General features: G+C 27.1%; 1 long non-coding RNA gene across 10 annotated transcripts; it reads right to left on the reverse strand.

Moving 5' to 3' along the window:
- Window positions 1-3,627: 3,627 nt before the first annotated feature.
- LOC147816165 (uncharacterized) lies at window positions 3,628-17,792 on the reverse strand. 10 transcript variants are annotated; one of them, XR_015431825.1, is made up of 4 exons: window positions 17,702-17,792; window positions 13,157-13,258; window positions 10,229-10,309; window positions 3,628-4,098 (listed from the first exon to the last, which is right to left on the reverse strand). It is a non-coding gene; the product is annotated as an uncharacterized LOC147816165 (long non-coding RNA). The 10 variants fall into 10 exon arrangements; XR_015431829.1 differs by having other exon boundaries at window positions 3,628-4,496; window positions 17,563-17,711; XR_015431819.1 differs by having other exon boundaries at window positions 3,628-4,496; window positions 15,207-17,711.
- Between the last annotated feature and the right edge of the window lie 736 nt (window positions 17,793-18,528).

Consider the following 18,528-nt stretch of genomic DNA (forward strand, 5'->3'; position numbering starts at 1 on the left):
CACCTCAGTCTCCTGCAATCGTTTTTTTTTCTTCTTTTTTTTATAATAAACACAATAATATTTTCCAATAAACTTTTAACACTAAAAAGAAAATAAATAATTTTTAATTGTAAAGAAAAGTGTTTCTCTAATAGCCATTTTCAATGTTTGTATTATTTGTTTGTTCTTTCCTGAAATTCAGCTTATTTTATTCATTTTTAGTTTATGCATAATTTTAAAATTATTATTGTTTGAACGATAACAAAAATCAATTCTTCACTTCAAAACTATTTTTTTGTTTTTTAAATCGGTGTTCCGCCACATCAATCACTTAAAAGTTCCGTAGCCCGAAAAAATTGGGAAACGCAGCTCTAGGGAACATTTGTTTTCTTATGATTTTATATCCTTTATGGCATCTGCAGCGTCTATTAAAAATATATATAATTCAATCTTCAATATAATGCCAATTTTTTATCAAAAAAGTTTTTGTTTATTCCATATGTATACATATTTTTAAATTTATCTTTGGAATTTTAATTGGGCTCCATATACCCTTTAAAAAACCGCGGTTTCCGTGATGAAAAGCCGAATAAAAAGTATTTTCTTATAATATTAATAGACTCTTAGCAATTTTCTTAAGTTACGAAATTAGACAAGAAAACATATTTTCTCCGAAAAAACATTCCACTTTTTCGCATTCGGATAAATATCGTTCAAATATAAGGAGTAGCTGCAATCTAGGAATTATGGTCAGAATAAATTGGTCAGGAGGGCCGTCTGAAAGTTGGAATCTTTTTGAACGAAATGTATCGAATAATTATTTTAATTTTAAAAATACGAATTTTTCCAAAATTTGATATTTTGGAAAATATTTGACCCATTTTGCTCAAATTTTTAAGTAATAAAAATAATTAACATTTGATAAAAACTACTTTCTGATAAAGGTATTTCCTGAACGAGAAATTACACTACGTTCGAAATGTCGACACAGAGTATTTCCATTTTCCACTATGATAAAAATCCCTCCCATCTGTATTAATACACCTTAACAAACAAAAATAAACACTTTTAAGCATTTTTTAAAAGCGCTACGCACCCTGAATAAGGATATATATATATATATATATATATATATATATATATATATATATATATATATATATATATATATATATATATATATATATATATATATATATATATATATATATATAATAAGGTATTTTTTTTAAAGAAATACATATTTTTTTTTAATTTGATGCGTTGACAATTAAAATTTGAAAACTCTATTGTTTATCATTACAATGAATTCTTTGTGCTTTCAGATAAATCATGAATTTTCGTCAGATTTCCGCTTTCAAGAAAATATTCAACTTATTTCTGAGTTCTGAGGGGATCTGGCAGACAGATCTTTGTCTAAATCAAATTATGACGAGAAAGTTTAGAAATTTTAATTAACTTTTTTTAATTCATAATTCTTCATCCGAGCGACTGGTTTCGTAAAAATTTTCTATTTCAATATTCGTTTGCTTTTTTATCATAATTTTAATTTATTTCCTTATCATCGACTCATTGAGAGTAAAAAGTCACCCCCAATTTGTGAACCACTCTGCATGCGCTCTCCATCATTATTACAAGGAGAATACTTGTCTGCTACAACCTCCACTTCCTACAAGGGGCTGGGGGAATAGGCGCACTCTCAGAAATTCAAGTGAGGGGGCGATGTTTTGCCCCTCCTGAAATTTGAACATTTGCTGCTAAAATAAAGGCACGTGAAATTGGTAATTTTAGAAAATAAAAACTGCTCTTCTTTTCAATTTTAAAGTTATTTTCAAAAAAAAAAAAAACTTTATTTTCTTTTGAAACTTAATTAAAGGGCCAATGATGTATTTCGCCCCTTCTAAAATTAGAAATAGAGAAGAAAAAAAAACTTTTTGTTTCCAACTTTGAAGCGATTTTTTAAATAGAAAACTTTATTTTCCTCTGAAATTAAAGTAAGGAAGCGAATAACGTGCTTCGCCTCATCTGAAATTTAGACATTCATTAAAATAATGTCAAGTTAAACTGATAATTCAAAAAAAAAAAAAAAAAATCAACGAAACGAATTACGAAAACTGTTCGTATAGTGCAAGTAATTATTTTTTACTTCGTAGCTTTTGGTTATCTTTATGCAAAACTAATTCATGCTAAACCATGCAGTTGATATTTATTAATTTATTATTTTTTTTACTGACAGCTGCATAATTAAATAAAAATTTTAAAGTTAGTTAAGATGTTAAGGGAATATAATTTTGTCGTCACTTTAAAAATTATTAAATTATTTATTTTTTATTGTTAACGTAACCGAGAAACTTCGCTAATTTTGAAATTGTGGTAAAATATTGCTAAAAACTTCTTGGGAGTATTTTCTCATGTGTTAGAAACTTAAATACTGTAAGCTTTATTAAGATACTGTTCTAAACTGTTATTTAAATTATGGTTGAGTGATTTTTCCAGTTTTATACTAGAGCTAATTAAACTCGAACCCCTTATGTAAAAATAAAACTTTTTGTCATAAAAATTTTAAAATCTCTGTAGAACATGAAAATTATTCACGATATGGGAGAATTGACCGGTTGTGGCAGAAATACGTATACTAAAAGTATTATTCGAAACAAACAAAATGCAAAAATAATAATAGAATATTAACTGTACACAATTGTTAGAAAAAGTGATGAAGTCAAATGTGCAAAAACGATAAGATAATAAGCGCATTTTCGATGCAAAAGTTCAAGTGTCATTTGACCGGTTTGTTTAGTGTTAACAATCAGTTTTAAGCACAATTTGGAACATACACAAATTATATATAATGCATCAGACTGTTCATTTATACATCTTAACGTAATCCTAAAGGAAACCTTTGGGCATGTATTGCAAACAGACATTAAATTTCTACAGACATGTAACACAATTAGAATGAAAAATAATGACTTGGGAAAAATATGTGTGTTTGTCAGCATAATTTGAAATGCACAATTACACACACACACACACAAAATTAAAGACTGCTAAAAATTACTGAAAAATAATCACATATCTGTTTTAAAAATAAACGATTAAAGCCATAAAAAATAAAGTATTAAATTATAAATACACATATTTAAAAATATGCTTATTTAAAAAAGGATGTTTTAATTTGATGTATAGAGCAATTTACAAAAAAAATGATAAAAATGTTAAATATAATGAAAAAAACAGATAACTGAACTGATGTATCATTGAGGGTGGTCAATTTTCGGGAGGGTGACCATCTCAAAACTTTGCTAACTAATTCAATTTTATTCTTACAAACTCCCATTTATTTTGACATAATAGCACTCTTAATGTCAAAAAATAAAGCTTAGACATTAATAAACTATTATCTATATTAATAGTTTTGCATGATGCTATGATAAGTGAGATATATAAGTGCCAGTATAATTTAATATTTGAATTCTGCAAATCGAATTCAAATTATTTGATAAAGAATTTTTTTTGTTGTTATTAGTTTTACTACCCATTAATTAATTAATGCAACAAAAAATGCGTGAGAAAAAAGTGCTAGTGTGGGGTAGAAATTCTGAGAAGAAAAATTCTGAAAACAGATATGGGAAAAAATAGCAATATAAGGAAGGAAGAAAATTTTTTTATTTATAAATCACATGCACACGCAATTTCAGATATGAACACGTATATCTTATAAATTATAATTTAACGTACAGAGTTTATACCAATATACAAAGGTTAACATAAAAGTTAACACAGCATTATAAAATTATGAAGTATTATAAAACCAGAATACCATATAAAATATCCACATGCAAAGGGAAAAAAAAAACATTTTTTTAATATGTTTTCAAACATTGTAAAAAAAATAAACTTGAAGAGTAATTAATTTCACATTTTATTTTTATTACATTATATCACACACACAGTTTATTTAAAACACAAACATATAAAAAGTATATCATACTGTAAATGTAACCTTTATTTTAAAAACTTTTCTTTGAAAACTTAAATTTCAAAACTCCTTATGACATTTTCTCAATCTTACATAACAGTTTCCTTACAGTTTCACCACAATGAGCCTTTATAACAGTACTGAAAATGAAAAATAATATGAGCTTTAAAATATTTTTGAATGATAATAATCATTTTTTTTCCTTTTGTAGAATCAATGATTGAAATTAAGATAAACAGATATGTCAAATTAAGGAAGAAATCAGAAGTTAAAATAATACTTCAAAATCCAACAATAAATGTCCTTCACTTTATTGTTAAATCAAAGCATTTCTGCAACAACTCATGGTGGGTCAATGGGTGGTGGAGGTCCCTTAATTTTGTGACCAACAGCATAATGGTTTCAGTGTGGTAAGCATTACACACAATTTTTGCCTTTCAATCCCATACAAGCTTTTAACCATCAATCAGCAACTGTGTGTGGGCTTGTCACCATCCTTCATAATTATACCTCAGTTTGTTTGATCACTCAGACATTGCTGTAAATTTCAGATAATGTATATTAAGACAGATGGATTTTATCAAGAAGCTTAAAAAAATTATTATGTTTCATTAAAAATGTTATCCTAATGAATTTGTACAAATTAAAACAAATTGTAAAAATATTCTGTGAAAGATTAGCTAAAATACATAGTTATTTTACCAGTTAACTTTTTAAAACTGTAATACTGATCACAAAAATGATGATAAATTGAAATGGAGAATTGAAAACAGTTAACAATGCTGTTTTAAACAAGATAGTCACCAAAACCACTTGATGCTTGGTTTGTGATGAAATTTAATGCATATTAATCAGAATTGGTTATACTGAGCCAAACTTAATCACTATTACATACTCAAAAATGGGGAAAAATTACAATGCTATAAATAAAATCTGCCACTCTGTCAGAAGATATAAAGCTAGTGTAAACATTTTTAACATAATATTATGGCAAAAATTTTGTCCTGCATCACTTTGCGTTATACAATATTAACATGAATGATAATGTTATACAATCGTAACAAATTTGTAACTGTTAGTTAGAGAAGGCAAAATGATACAAATACATTACAGTTAATAAAATTTAAAACAATTTAATTTATTATCGTAGAAATAAACCTTAAGTTGTGATTAATATTTTAATCCAACTTAAGCCAGATTTTTTAAAAAAAAATACAATAACAATAATGAAAATTTTAACATCGCTGATTATATATATATATATATATATATATATATATATATATATATATATATATATATATATATATATATATATATATATATATATATATATATGACATTAAGTAAATACCACAAATAGTGACAGTAAAGAATGTTAGACATGATTAAGGTCATAGCTCGATTTTAATATAGCCAGTAAATAAAATAATTTTAAAAAAAAAGAGGTCATTCATTCACACAGTATTTCATTGAAATTAAAACTTAGATATAATAACATATAATAACAATTTTAAAAGCTTCTTATAATTGCTGAAAAATAAGCAAATACAATTTTGTGAGAGGAGTTACTTAAATGCCCCTTTTAGTTTAAAAATAAAAATAGATTTTATAGAAATAAAATAATAATTCATAGTAAATAAAATTAAAATTATAAGTATTACATTTTCTACATATTTGTAACATTTCTTGAATTACAGAATTTATATTTTTAGGCTACATTATAGAGGATTTTTGAGAAACTTTTCAAAGCTATTTTTTAATTTTTTAAGGCTAACTGAAGTCAAGACATTATACAAAATTCAGTTAAAAGAGTTGCACACTTTCTAAACTTAGATTCAATAATTTTATATATACTCAATATCTTATTAAGGATTCAGTTGTGATAAGTTAACACAAGGAATTTTCTAAGTAATATAAAAGAAAGATTCTCTTCATTAAATGAAAAATTTTGTTTTCATAAGTATGTAATTTGTATTTAGGAGGGGTCATACATTAATGTTTTTCACTTATAGACCATATAACAAAGAATTTATTGTAAGAATGTAAAAGCACGTAAATTTCTTAATTTTATTTTAATATATGAATTTTTATGGGGAAAATGGGCTTTTCATTCACACCTTTTCAAAGTGTTTTAATTGGTGCCTTTTGATTTTATTTAATCTCTTTTCTTCATAAAAAAGTTTTAATTTTTTCTCTTAGAATTGCATATTTAAAAGGTATAATATTTCATTGAGCAAAGTTTCACTTCTGTTTCCCATCCCCCAAACTTAAAGTCAGATATTTAAAGTAAATTTCCAACTAAGCACTAAACATGTTAATTATGTATTGTGAAAACTTTGGTTGCTAAATGTCAAATTTGTTAGAAATGCTTATTGCAGTTTTTAATATTTGTTCACATTTGTGAAAGTCATTAGAAAAGCTCTCCTCTAGTTTATTTTCTGTTATCGTCTGTTGCAATTAATATTATCAGATTGAACATTAAAAACTCGCATATTAAATCACATAGGAATGAATGATTGTATGATTCCTTATTTTTTCTGTACAAGTGAAACATTGTAAATTTTTGACAATAGATTCCAGAATTTTGAACCCAAATCAGCTTAAAAGTAAGAAAACTTGTATTGCACATCACATCACTACTGTTCCCATCTTGCTTTTATTTAATAGTTTTGACATAAATAATTGTTTATTTTATCATTGATAAACCTTTTAATAATATATCTTAAAGGGAAAAAACACATTATATGGTTCTAAAACATAAACTCAAAATATTATTTTTCCATGTCTTGTAACTTACATACCTGTCACTCTGTGCCATTAATTCTTTCTTTTAATGATAGGGTGAAAACTGTGACTATTAGAGTGTTACAAGTTTATTGTCATAAATAAATGATTTTTCTGATTTTTTTTAAAAAGAAAATTATTTTAAAGAAAAATAAACTTTGAGAAGTCACATTTAAAAAAATTGGTAAATTATTTACTTAATACAAATAATCAAAACACTAAAATCAATGTATCAGAAATATCTGTAATTAGCATTAGTCACCAGCTTGGTTCTCATAAGGAACTTGTCATTTTGCTGTTCCTCACTCAGGCTTTTTTCTATTTTAACAAAGCAAAAACTAAGCACTTTTAAGGACTTTTTCTTGAAAAAATTAAGTACTTCTATGAAAAATTATGGACTTTGAAAACAGTATGATTGTTTATCATCGAATATATAGTGTCAGTGCCAATTACATCTTTCTAAAAAATTCAATAAATAAAAGAAATAATAAAAAAAAACACAATTTAATTATAATGTAAGCACTGATATAATCGTATTAATTAACAAAGGCTGCCAATGAAGTACCATGCAATTTTTGCAAGCCTGGGTTGGGTTTTTTAAAAAACATTTCCAGATTGTTAAAAGTTAACATCATTCAGATTATAAAAATTAACGTATGAAACTAATCTGTACTCCATTTTTAATGATTTCATAGAAATTGAATTGTAAAATTAAGTGCAGAAATTAAGATTTAAATTTTTTTCATTTTATTAAAAAAAAGAGTAAATAAAGAAATTTGACAAAAACATTGAAAAAATTGTTTCAACAAGTTTTTATATTTGGCTACTAGACAAGCAAATGTTCTATATTTACTTTTATGATCAACTTTAACAAAATTATTATTTCCAGCTAAACCTGTTATTAGGAATTAACTTTATATAATGTTACTAAACATTCTGGCAAAACACATGAACTAATTTTAAAGCAAACAAAAATTAAAAACAGTATATTAAGTAGCAATGTTAACTGAATAAAATGATTATTAAAATCTAAGGACCTTTTAGTTGATTAGATTTAAATTTTTATGAAGCAATTTGCTTATCCTTAAGAAATAAAAATAATAGTGTAACAATCTAAAACTTTAAAATAATTTTACAATGCAAGAAAACAAATTATAAATAGTTATCAAATATTTAACTTTCTTGTTAGTAGAAAATCATGCTTTATTTAGTACTCAGGAAAAAAAATGTAAAGTATTTTTGAAAAAAAAAATTGGTTTTCAACAAAACCCTAAAGTTTTTGATGAAAGACCTAGGTACACTGGGATTTTTCAAACCCTGTTTCATACAGATCTATTTAATTTTCAGCACAATCATGAATTCTAAAAATGTTATGCTTTCTATAAATTTACAGTTACTTATTACACATTGAAATATTATACAAATTTATTGAATTCTTCAAGATTTTAGGAAATAGTTTTCATTATGGATTCTAGTTCAAAATTTTTTTCTGATATTTCTTTTCTTAACGTTTTACTTATTTCCTATAAGCAGACGTATTACCAGTAGAACTAAATTTCTTGAATTCTGCCAGTTTTGAAGGTTGGTCTGGGTTTTTTACTTAGGTACCTTAAAATTCCCCCCCCCCCAAAAAAAGCACTATCTTTTCCATGTGCAGTATCCCATACCATTCTTTTCTTTTAGAATGCTTTACTCTTCTCATAGAGTATCATTCTAGGCAAAAGCAGAATATTTTAATGACAGAACCAATCATTAAAAGGACATGCTTTCTTTCCTTTGACTGCAGCCCCCCCCCCATTAATTTTTGTCTTTCTAAAATGCTTTACCCTCAATGCATGATCCAATTCTAAGTGATAAAAGAACGACATTTTATTTTAAAAAATTGAACTGAAAAATTGTTCCAATCAACTATAGTGATGCTAAAAAATTAAGGACTTTTAAAAACCTAGTACCAAAATTAAATACTTTTAAGGTACTTCTAGTTTTTATATATGGTTTAAAAAATTCTTTGATATAATTTTATTCTTTGATGTAATGGTCATAAAATAAGCTACTTGTCTTGATATGAAAATACTTAAATCCTCTATTAATTACAAAATGTCAATCATTAGAAACTGACTATGCAGCTTTGTTATTAATTAAAATAGTTGCTATAAACTTGGATAGTAAAAGAAGGAATTTAGTGTAACAAAAGAGAAAGATCTATGTTGATTATACATGAATGTGCTCAGGTATCTGAATTGTTTTCCATATGCAATAACAGAACAATGCATTTCCATGAACAAACAATTCAATTTACAACAAAGGAAACCCATAAAATTCTTTCTACTTATTTTAATACCAATGTAATGAAAGTTGCAGCATGAGATGCTATGATATATGATAATCTCTGATGGCCAGGATTTATTATCCAAGAAATAATAATGAGAAACAAAAAGCCAGTTTTAATACTAGATCTGGTAGGAATATTTTATCCTTATTAAGAGTGAGACAAACACGAATTTCTTAAAAATATAAGTTTATGCAAAATTTGTTGCACGACCATGGTGAACACTTCAAATTAAATCTAGGACATGATATATGACACATTTGAAATAACGAATGTAATGCAAGTGTTCCATAAAAAAATTTTAAATTAAAAATTTTAACAGATACAATGATTTAAACCTAAAGAAAAAAATGGCAAACAAGTAGACCAATCATGAGAAGGCTTGATATAGTTGAGAAAATGTCCCATAAAATTGGGATCAACCATTGAAAAACTGTAACAGTAGATCATTCCCAATGAAAGAAACTTAAGGAGAGAGTCTTGGCCTGCAAGAGGCTGTAAAAATACTGAAAAAGAAAGAACTGCTTTTTTTTTTTTATAGTCCTATTTTTAAAATGTTAGAAAAGGTTAGAAATAATAAATCAATAAGGTTAATAATTTTCCTTAGAAAAAATAATTAAAGTGAAATATGCAAATTTTTTCAACAGGTAAAATAAAATTTAGTTAATAAGTAATAAGTTAATCAAAATGAATATTATTTAAAATTATACAGATATTAATCTTCAAAAGGGTCCACTAATAAACATTTCAGCATAGTCAAAATTTATTTTGAAAGAATTTATCTAACAAATAATAAAAAATACTGAAGGGAACATTGAAATTTTTTCTGGTCTGAATTAAGAAAAAATCTAGTTATTTTATCAAACAAATTTAAAGAGTGTGTCAAAGAGTATTTCACGAAAATCAAAATTAATTTTAACACAATATTTTCCATTTAAAAAAAATTCATAATTCATATTTATTGCTAATAAATGTGAAACTTTCTCATGAATCAGTCATACTTTCCGTTTCAGAAACAAAAGATTGAATGTAACATTTTTAATACTATTTTTTGTATAAAAATAATAATGTTGATTAAAGGTTAAAAGAAATACAAAGAAACTTTTTCATTACTGACAGCATATTTCGTTTAGCAGAAGAAAAAAAAGAATTACTTTTCACATAGCTGAAACAGCAAGTATGCAAAAATGATGATGGAGCAGCAGCTGTGGGTTCCACTCCTTACGTTTCCATCACTAAATGAAAAGAAAACAATTAAGGACAGTGAAAAATACAAAAAATTAGCATTCTATTTCTGATAACTATGAACTACAATTACTATGAATTAAAAACTACATTAAAAAATGCATGGAGACAATTTCTTAACAGAAAAAAATGGTTACAAGGAAAAAAAACTTTTATAGAAAAGAATTTAGGTTAAAAGGTTTTTATATAACTTGTTGATATATTAAGCTATCTGTAGAAAAACTAACTAGTGAATTAACATTAAAATAATGAAATTTAAACCTCTTTCAAAAAAATTTCTGTTCTACATTTTATATATTATAGAGTAACAAGTATAGGAAAACTTTTATTACAATCATGATTTAAGTAAAAGTGTAAAAACAATAAAAACCTATAAGCGGAATCCTTAAAGTTTGTTTTGATTTTAGTGTTTTCCCCCTTAAACATGGTTTACATATTAAAAAATATTAGTCAAGATAAGAGTTTTAAGTAGGGGTGCACAACCTATGTCCTGCTGGCCACATGCGGCTCGTGGGAACTTCTAATCGTAGTAAAAATTTCTTTTATTAAATTATTTAATTTAAATTTATATTACTCTATAAAATACGTATTTTTTTCTTTTTGTTTTTGCACTTTCATTCTGCAAGCTTCCTTTTGGTTAGAATATATATCACGTCTCGCAATATTTATTTATATATATATATATATATATATATATATATATATATATATATATATATATATATATATATATATATATATATATATATATATATATATATATATATATATATATATATATTAATAAATTAATTATTGTGAAAAATGGAAAAAGTGTTTTTAAAAAATATATCAGTGTTTCTAGTTTTAAATAAATTTGAATAATTAAAAGTATTTAATTTTCTGCTAATATGTTATTAAGTTTACTTGTGAAAATATCTGGTGCTTAGAACACTAATGTTTAGATAAAAATCATTGTGCACCCCTAGTTTTAAGAATAAAATAGAACCAAGTTTCTCTTAAAATACACAGTGAGGTGGCAGCTAAACGTTTTTAGAAACCTCGGTTATTAAGTTATAATTTATAAGAATATTTTTTAATTTGTTTATTATAGTTTGTTTTTATAAGCTACAATTCAAACGATCTAAAATTTAATCCTTTTTATAAGGGACTATTCATTACAAATCAAAGGTGCAGGAAAACGACGAATATATTTATAATATTTAGAAATTTTGGTTTTCTTGTTTCTCAGGGAAAACATTAAATACTCAACAGCTGTTACAGATTGTAGCTGTTACACATGTCTGAAAAAGCTCCTGATTGGTTTAAAGATTTTCAGGCCTTCTGCAAATATTTGCTCTAATTGTTTGTGTTCACTCTTCATTGGTATTATATTGCACTTCTACGACTACTTTTTGATTCAACTATATCACAAGTTTCAATATATTTATCAACTGATGCATAAACATCAAACCTGTAGTTTGAGGTGTTTTACTCAAACTGTAACATAATCCACATTTTTTTTTTTCATTATTAGCATCCACATTCAAGAGATACTGTTCTGCTTCTCAAAACAAATTAATTTCAACATTATGGTTAAATGTTGGCAGAAATTTTGAACAATAAACGAAGGAATTTGCTAGTTTCAAAAATCCTCTGAACGGGTACTTTAAATATTATACGAATAGAATTTGTGATGGAACTGTTAAAACAATACAATATATGTGAGGTAAGGAAAGATGCAGAAATTATGGATCTAGGTTTGACTATATTTAATAACAACTTAATTGATAACCATATTTGCCTATGCAATGAATGAATTGTAAACTTAAAACATTAATATATATCAACAATAATCTATAATTTGATTTATTATGGGCTAAATAGTGTTATATTCATATTATATTACAGTAAAATATACTTTTAAGAAAAGTTACACAACTATTAACCCTGTAAAAGCTTATTATTGAATATCACTAGAAAAAAAAATTATGTATAAATAGTATATTATACACATTACATAATTTCATTAATCGTGTATAAATATTATGCCAGTTTAAGAAGAAATTAGGAATAATGAATAAATATAAATATTTTGTTACATTACGTAGAAATATCAAAAAAAACTACAACAGCTACTTTTCATGTTTTGAATTTGAATAATGAGGACAATAATATTAGGAATATGATCCATACACAAATAAGGAAAAATTAATTAATGAGCTTCATATTAAAAAATAAATAATTTACAGCTAAATTTTTGTCAATATAATAGGAATACTAATTTCCATTATGAAACAATATTATAAAATTCCATAATTCATAATTACAGAAACTTTAAACATTTTGTATTAATTTTTAATAGTTGTTTCATTTTAGTACACTTAACATATTAATTTAAAACCAGGTTAGATCTTCATGAAAATAGTCAATCAATGTAGATAAAAATCTCAATAAAACAGAAAGAATTATAAACAAAAGAAGAAAATTATAAACAAAAGAAGAAAATTATAAACAAAAGAAGAAAATTATAAGCAAAAGAAGAAAATTATAAACAAAAGAAGAAAATTATAAACAAAAAAAAGCTTAAAAAACTCTCTTTTTTTTTTCATTTTGAAGCAGATTATTAGCAGAGCAAGACTATTTTAATAACAAAATAAAATTTCATTTGCAAATTACATAGAAATGATAAATATAAAATTACAAAAGATAATTAAAAGAAAACTAATATATCGGTAAAAAACTCGTATTTACAATAAAATATCATTTTATATTTTTAGTTTAAGATAAATCTCAATACAAGGCAAAACAATATTAAATATTTTCCCTATTTTAAACAAATATATATAAAAATTTACTTCTGCTCTACCAACTTGAACATCAGAGAATGCTTGGGGTATAAAAAGGAGAGTCAATTTTATGGCATCAGAAATAGTATTATTAAGAGGAGCAGCTCAAAACTGAAATCGAAAAATTTTAAGTGTTAAACATACTTTTAAATGATACATGAGTGATTACTTTCTAAAAAATTTACAAAACTGTACAATGTACAAGAAAGAAAGCTTATGTAAGGAGTATAAATATTTCTTGATTGTACAAAAAAATTTTTATTGAAATATCATCTTAAAGTAAAAATGAATAGAAAGAATGACAAGAAAATTACAAGCCATATTATTTAAAAAAATAAAAATACCTTCATTTGAAAAGCCTTGACACAGACTTAGATCTTTATTGAGTAAGCGTACATAACTCAACAAATCTACTTGTTATTATTTTTTTAGGATAATGATCTGTGTTAACCTTGAATTTAAATGTTACAAAACACTATAATTAGGCAAGAGTCGAAACTTACTTTTTTACATAGATTGCCAGTGCTTTAATATAGTTAAAACATAATTCTTGTAACAGATTCTATATTATATGGTAAGATTGAAAGTCTACAAATTTTTTTAGCATTTCATGATTAATGAAAAATGGAAGAGATTTAAGTTGCCTTATTAAAGTAAAATAATTTTAAATACACTTTTTATTCATTATCTGCAATAAATAAGTACACCTATGTGTTTCAAGGTGCACCTATGTGTTTCTATACCTTTTTATAAGTCTTGAAAGTTATGTTTCATATCATCAATGGTTATTTCAATTGATTGTAAAAAGAAAAGTTCAAACTATGAAAATAATTAGCAACCCAAATTTTTTTCAAAAGATAATGGAAAGGTGGAAAGAACACTTTCATGACCTACTGAACATTGATCACCCACCAAGTGCTTCCAACTTCTCTCAAAATACCAATCAAGAAATGATCGATCCACCATCACTTGCTGAAGTTGTGGAAGCAATAAAAAAGTTAAAAAACCATAAGGCCCCTGGCCCAGATACCATTCCACCAGAATTACTAAAAAATGCTGGAGAAGATGCAATTAAAGACATCCACCACATTATGCTATCAGTGTGGGAGACTGAAATACTTCCCCAAGAATGGAAGCTCAGCACTGTCTGTCCCATTCATAAAAAAGGAGATGTCCTCGACTGCTCTAACTATAGAGGTATAAGCCTCCTTTGTACTACCTATAAGATCTTCTCTAATATTCTCTTCACCAGACTATCTTCATATCCCGAAAACATCATAGGGGATTACCAGTGTGGATTTCGCAGGGATCGTTCCACAATTGAACAAATATATAACCTCCGGCATATTCTTGAAAAGACTAAGGAATTCCAAATCAATACACATCACCTTTTCATTGATTTCAAAACAGCGTATGATAGCATTAATAGAGAACTGCTTATCGACGCTCTGAGACATTTTAACATTCCTGAAAAACTTGTGAAACTAATATCCCTTACATTAAATGACACCAAATTGAAAGTCAAAATACAGGGAAACTTATCTGAACCTGTTGAAATAAAAAATGGCATAAGACAGGGCGACGCATTAGCATGCCTTCTTTTCAATCTTGCTCTTGAGAAAGTAGTAAGAGATTCAGGAATTAACACTAGAGGAACTATTTTCTCAAAATCTGTTCAAATTATGGCCTATGCTGATGATATTGATATCATAGCAAGAACCCCTAAAGACCTAAAGCAGGCATTCCTGGACCTGGAAAGAGAGGCCAAAAAAATGCACCTCTCAATTAATCGGAGTAAGACAAAGTATATGCAATGTATCAACTATACCGATACCTCCACGCACATCGAGATTGGAGAGTATAAATTTGAAAAGGTGAGCTCTTTCACCTACCTTGGCTCTGAAATCAACTCCGAAAACTCAATTTCCACAGAAGTAAGGAAGAGAGTAACTGCAGCCAACAAGTGCTTTTATGGCATAAGAAAATTCCTTAAATCTGACAACATTAAAAGAGACATCAAGTTGCTAATATATAAAAGCCTAATAAGATCAGTTCTCACCTACACATCTGAAACCTGGACCTTGTCCCAAGCTGATGAGAGGACCATCGCTGCTTTCGAGAGGAAGATACTCCGGTCCATTTTTGGTGGTGTGTGTGACAAGGGAGTGTGGAGAAGGAGAACTAACTCTGAACTCTACAGGATATTCAGAGAACCGGACATTCTGAAGTACCATAAGATTCAGCGCATGAAATGGGCCGGACACATTGTAAGAATGAATGATGACAGAACAACTAAAAGAATCTTTTTGGCAAGGCCAACTGGAGCTAGAAAGAGAGGCAGATCCCAATTGAGATGGGCGGATTGCCTCCAAAGGGACTTTACCACAATTAAGGTCAGAAACTGGAAAGCTGTGGCATACAGAAGAAAGGACTGGTGAAGTCTTCTTGAGAAAGCCAGAGTCCACCGAGGACTGTCGAGCTACTGATGATGATGAAATTTTTTTTCAAAAAACTAATTAACAAAAACATTTTTCAGGAGAAATTTTGATTGGACCCTAACTTCCCACCCCTTGAGTACTGCCATAAAGAACGTTAACTCAGACAACCAGTTCAGGAGCACATATAATAGTTATCCAATATAACTGCTAGAAATTTCATGCAGAACAATTTATTGCACACTAGTAATTCATAGAAAAAAAATTCGTTGTCTACTTCTTAAATTTTACAAAAATTGTGAAAACAGAGTTTATCAGTGCCTCTTTTTAATATTAATATATCCTTTGATATAAGAGTTATAATCAATTTTGTAGAAAAATGTACTGCTTATTGAATTGTGGAACATGCTTAAAAATTCAATAATCAGGATTACATGTAAAGAGCAGGGTAATAATAATAGCAATGCTCTTTCTATTTTAAGGTAAGAAGTAGCTAATTGAGCAAGCAAAATTAAAGTTTCCAATAATATGTACACTTTGGTTACGAATAATTGGGCAATTGAATCAAAGAATAGATATAAACAACTTTATATACTAATTTGTTACTATCAAAAATAAAAACTATATTTTTATACATTAAATACAGTTACTACTGAAACTGTCAATACATTTTATTACAGTTCAACTCGAATATATTATATTATTAAAAAAAAAATTTGCACTTGCATATGGATGGTGTGTTCTACACTAGGGAGCGCTGCAAGCTCGGGACTGCCTAAATTTCCGGGTTACTGTTTCAGTTGTATTTTAAAGCCATTTGGCATTATTGTGTTTTGAGATTCTTGCAAACAATGCATTTGAATACTTATTACTTATGTTTACAATGCTAACAATACTTGTGTTTACAATACTAAAAGTGTTAACACTAACGTAAGATGGTGCACAGCTTGCAACACGATCAAACAGTAGTAAACAAATGGAAAGAGGCCAAATCAAGACTGCCAAAAAAGCGAGTTATTCAAAATCTAGCAACCATGACACAAAATTGTACACAGTAACTGAACAGTCAGTTTTAAATTCATAAATTATCGATTTCTACACATAAGACTTGATAGACTGTTTAATTCTTCAATCCTACAATGGATGGTGTTTTCTACACTAGGGAACGCTGCAAGCTCGGGACTGCCTAAATTTCCGGGTTACTGTTTCAGTTGTATTTTAAAGCCATTTGGCATCATTGTGTTTTGAGATTCTTGCAAACAATGTTTTTGATTATTTATGTTTACAATGCTAACAATACTTGTGTTTACAATACTAAAAGTGTTACCACTAATGTAAGATGGTGCACAGCTTACAACACGAGCAAACAGTAATAAACAAATGGAAAGAGGCCAAATCAAGACTGCCAAAAAAGCGAGATATTCAAAATCTGGCAGCCATGTCACCTTTTTTAATAATAAATAACAAAATAACTAAAACAAATTTTCACTTCAAACTCCCCAGAATTACATAATAACATTAATATCTTATGAAATACGGCAGATTTGAGCTCAGAAATTATCTAGTTTATTTCTTTTATTGAAAACAAAATTATCCGTTTGAAAACATCTCCTGTCAGAATAACATGTAGTAAGCAGCTGCAAACTTTTTAGTAGCAGGTGCGGAGCTCGAGATTGTTATTGTTCACATTTCTATTGAAAACACCATCCATTAGAAAGAAGATAAAGATTTTTAAAGATCAAAATATTTTTTTCAAATCTGTATTATTTAAATAATGGTATTTTTTTTAAATTAATAACATGACTTAAACATAAACAACAGAAAGATTGCTAAAATTCAGGCAACAGCACTATTTAGTCTAGCTTCACGAGACAGAATCCACAGAAAAACTGCTCCAATCGTTATGAGCTCACGCTTGCGCAGCGAAGATGTCATGTGTAATAAATTTGATTTGTAATAATTAAACATAATTTTTTAAACCTTTAAAGTAATAAGTAATACATTTTTTCATGTCTGTAAAAGGTGACTAAAACCATAAAATAAAGAACTTCGTCACAGCTTAAAAAAAAAAGAAAAAAGAAATGATTGACTGTAATGATATAAAATTAGCTTTTCATACTCAAGTATTTGTTTACTCCCATTTCTGCCTTTTTTGAAATTAGTTACTAAGCACTTTTTTCATGTTTTCATCTAACTCTCTATAAAATTTGAATTTCAAAACTAAAATAGACTTTGCAGACAAGTAAGCTACAAGCTTAAAAAAATTCTTCCACGCAAGTGTTCTAAAATAACATTCAGTAACAGTGTTGCCAGATTGGGCTACAAGTAGCGGATTGGGCTACTTTTAAAAGTCCCCGCTACTGAAAATTGAATTTTCGCTACTTGCTACTTTTTGGGCTACTTATTATTTTTCGAAAGCTACAAATCTTAAATATGCACTACTTTTTTTCCTTACTGAAATATATATATATTTTTTAATTTTTTCCCTTCCCATTATAAAATGATTCTGAAAGTTTGCAGCTTCTTTACCATTTTTAAAAAGGACATTTTTGTTGCTGTTGAAAACGTTCTCGCTTCAGTTTTGGATTCTTATTGATATGTTTTACTGATGGAGTCTATAATCTTTCCATGTTTATGTTTCAAATCGTAGACTCGGGAAATCGCAAAGATATGTATGGAAAAATGCACGGAGAGTATGATGGGGAAAATGTTTTTTAACTCCAACTATTATTAATCGTTTTCTTCTGGAGAAAAAAAATCACGTTACTCGCTTTGAAACTCAGAAAATTTAAATCCAAAGTCATTAAACCTGATGAATGAAAATAGTTGTCGTGAATGACAATGAGTTTCCAAAAAATATCGTACTGTTAAATGCTTTTTTGTGAATTCATTTCACTTTTGTAAATCACCATCTATTCACAGTTGCACGAAAAATAGGAAACTTTT

Source organism: Parasteatoda tepidariorum, chromosome 2, assembly GCF_982258835.1.
Source record: "Parasteatoda tepidariorum strain Cologne lab strain chromosome 2, Ptep-v5.0, whole genome shotgun sequence".
NCBI lineage: Eukaryota > Metazoa > Arthropoda > Arachnida > Araneae > Theridiidae > Parasteatoda > Parasteatoda tepidariorum.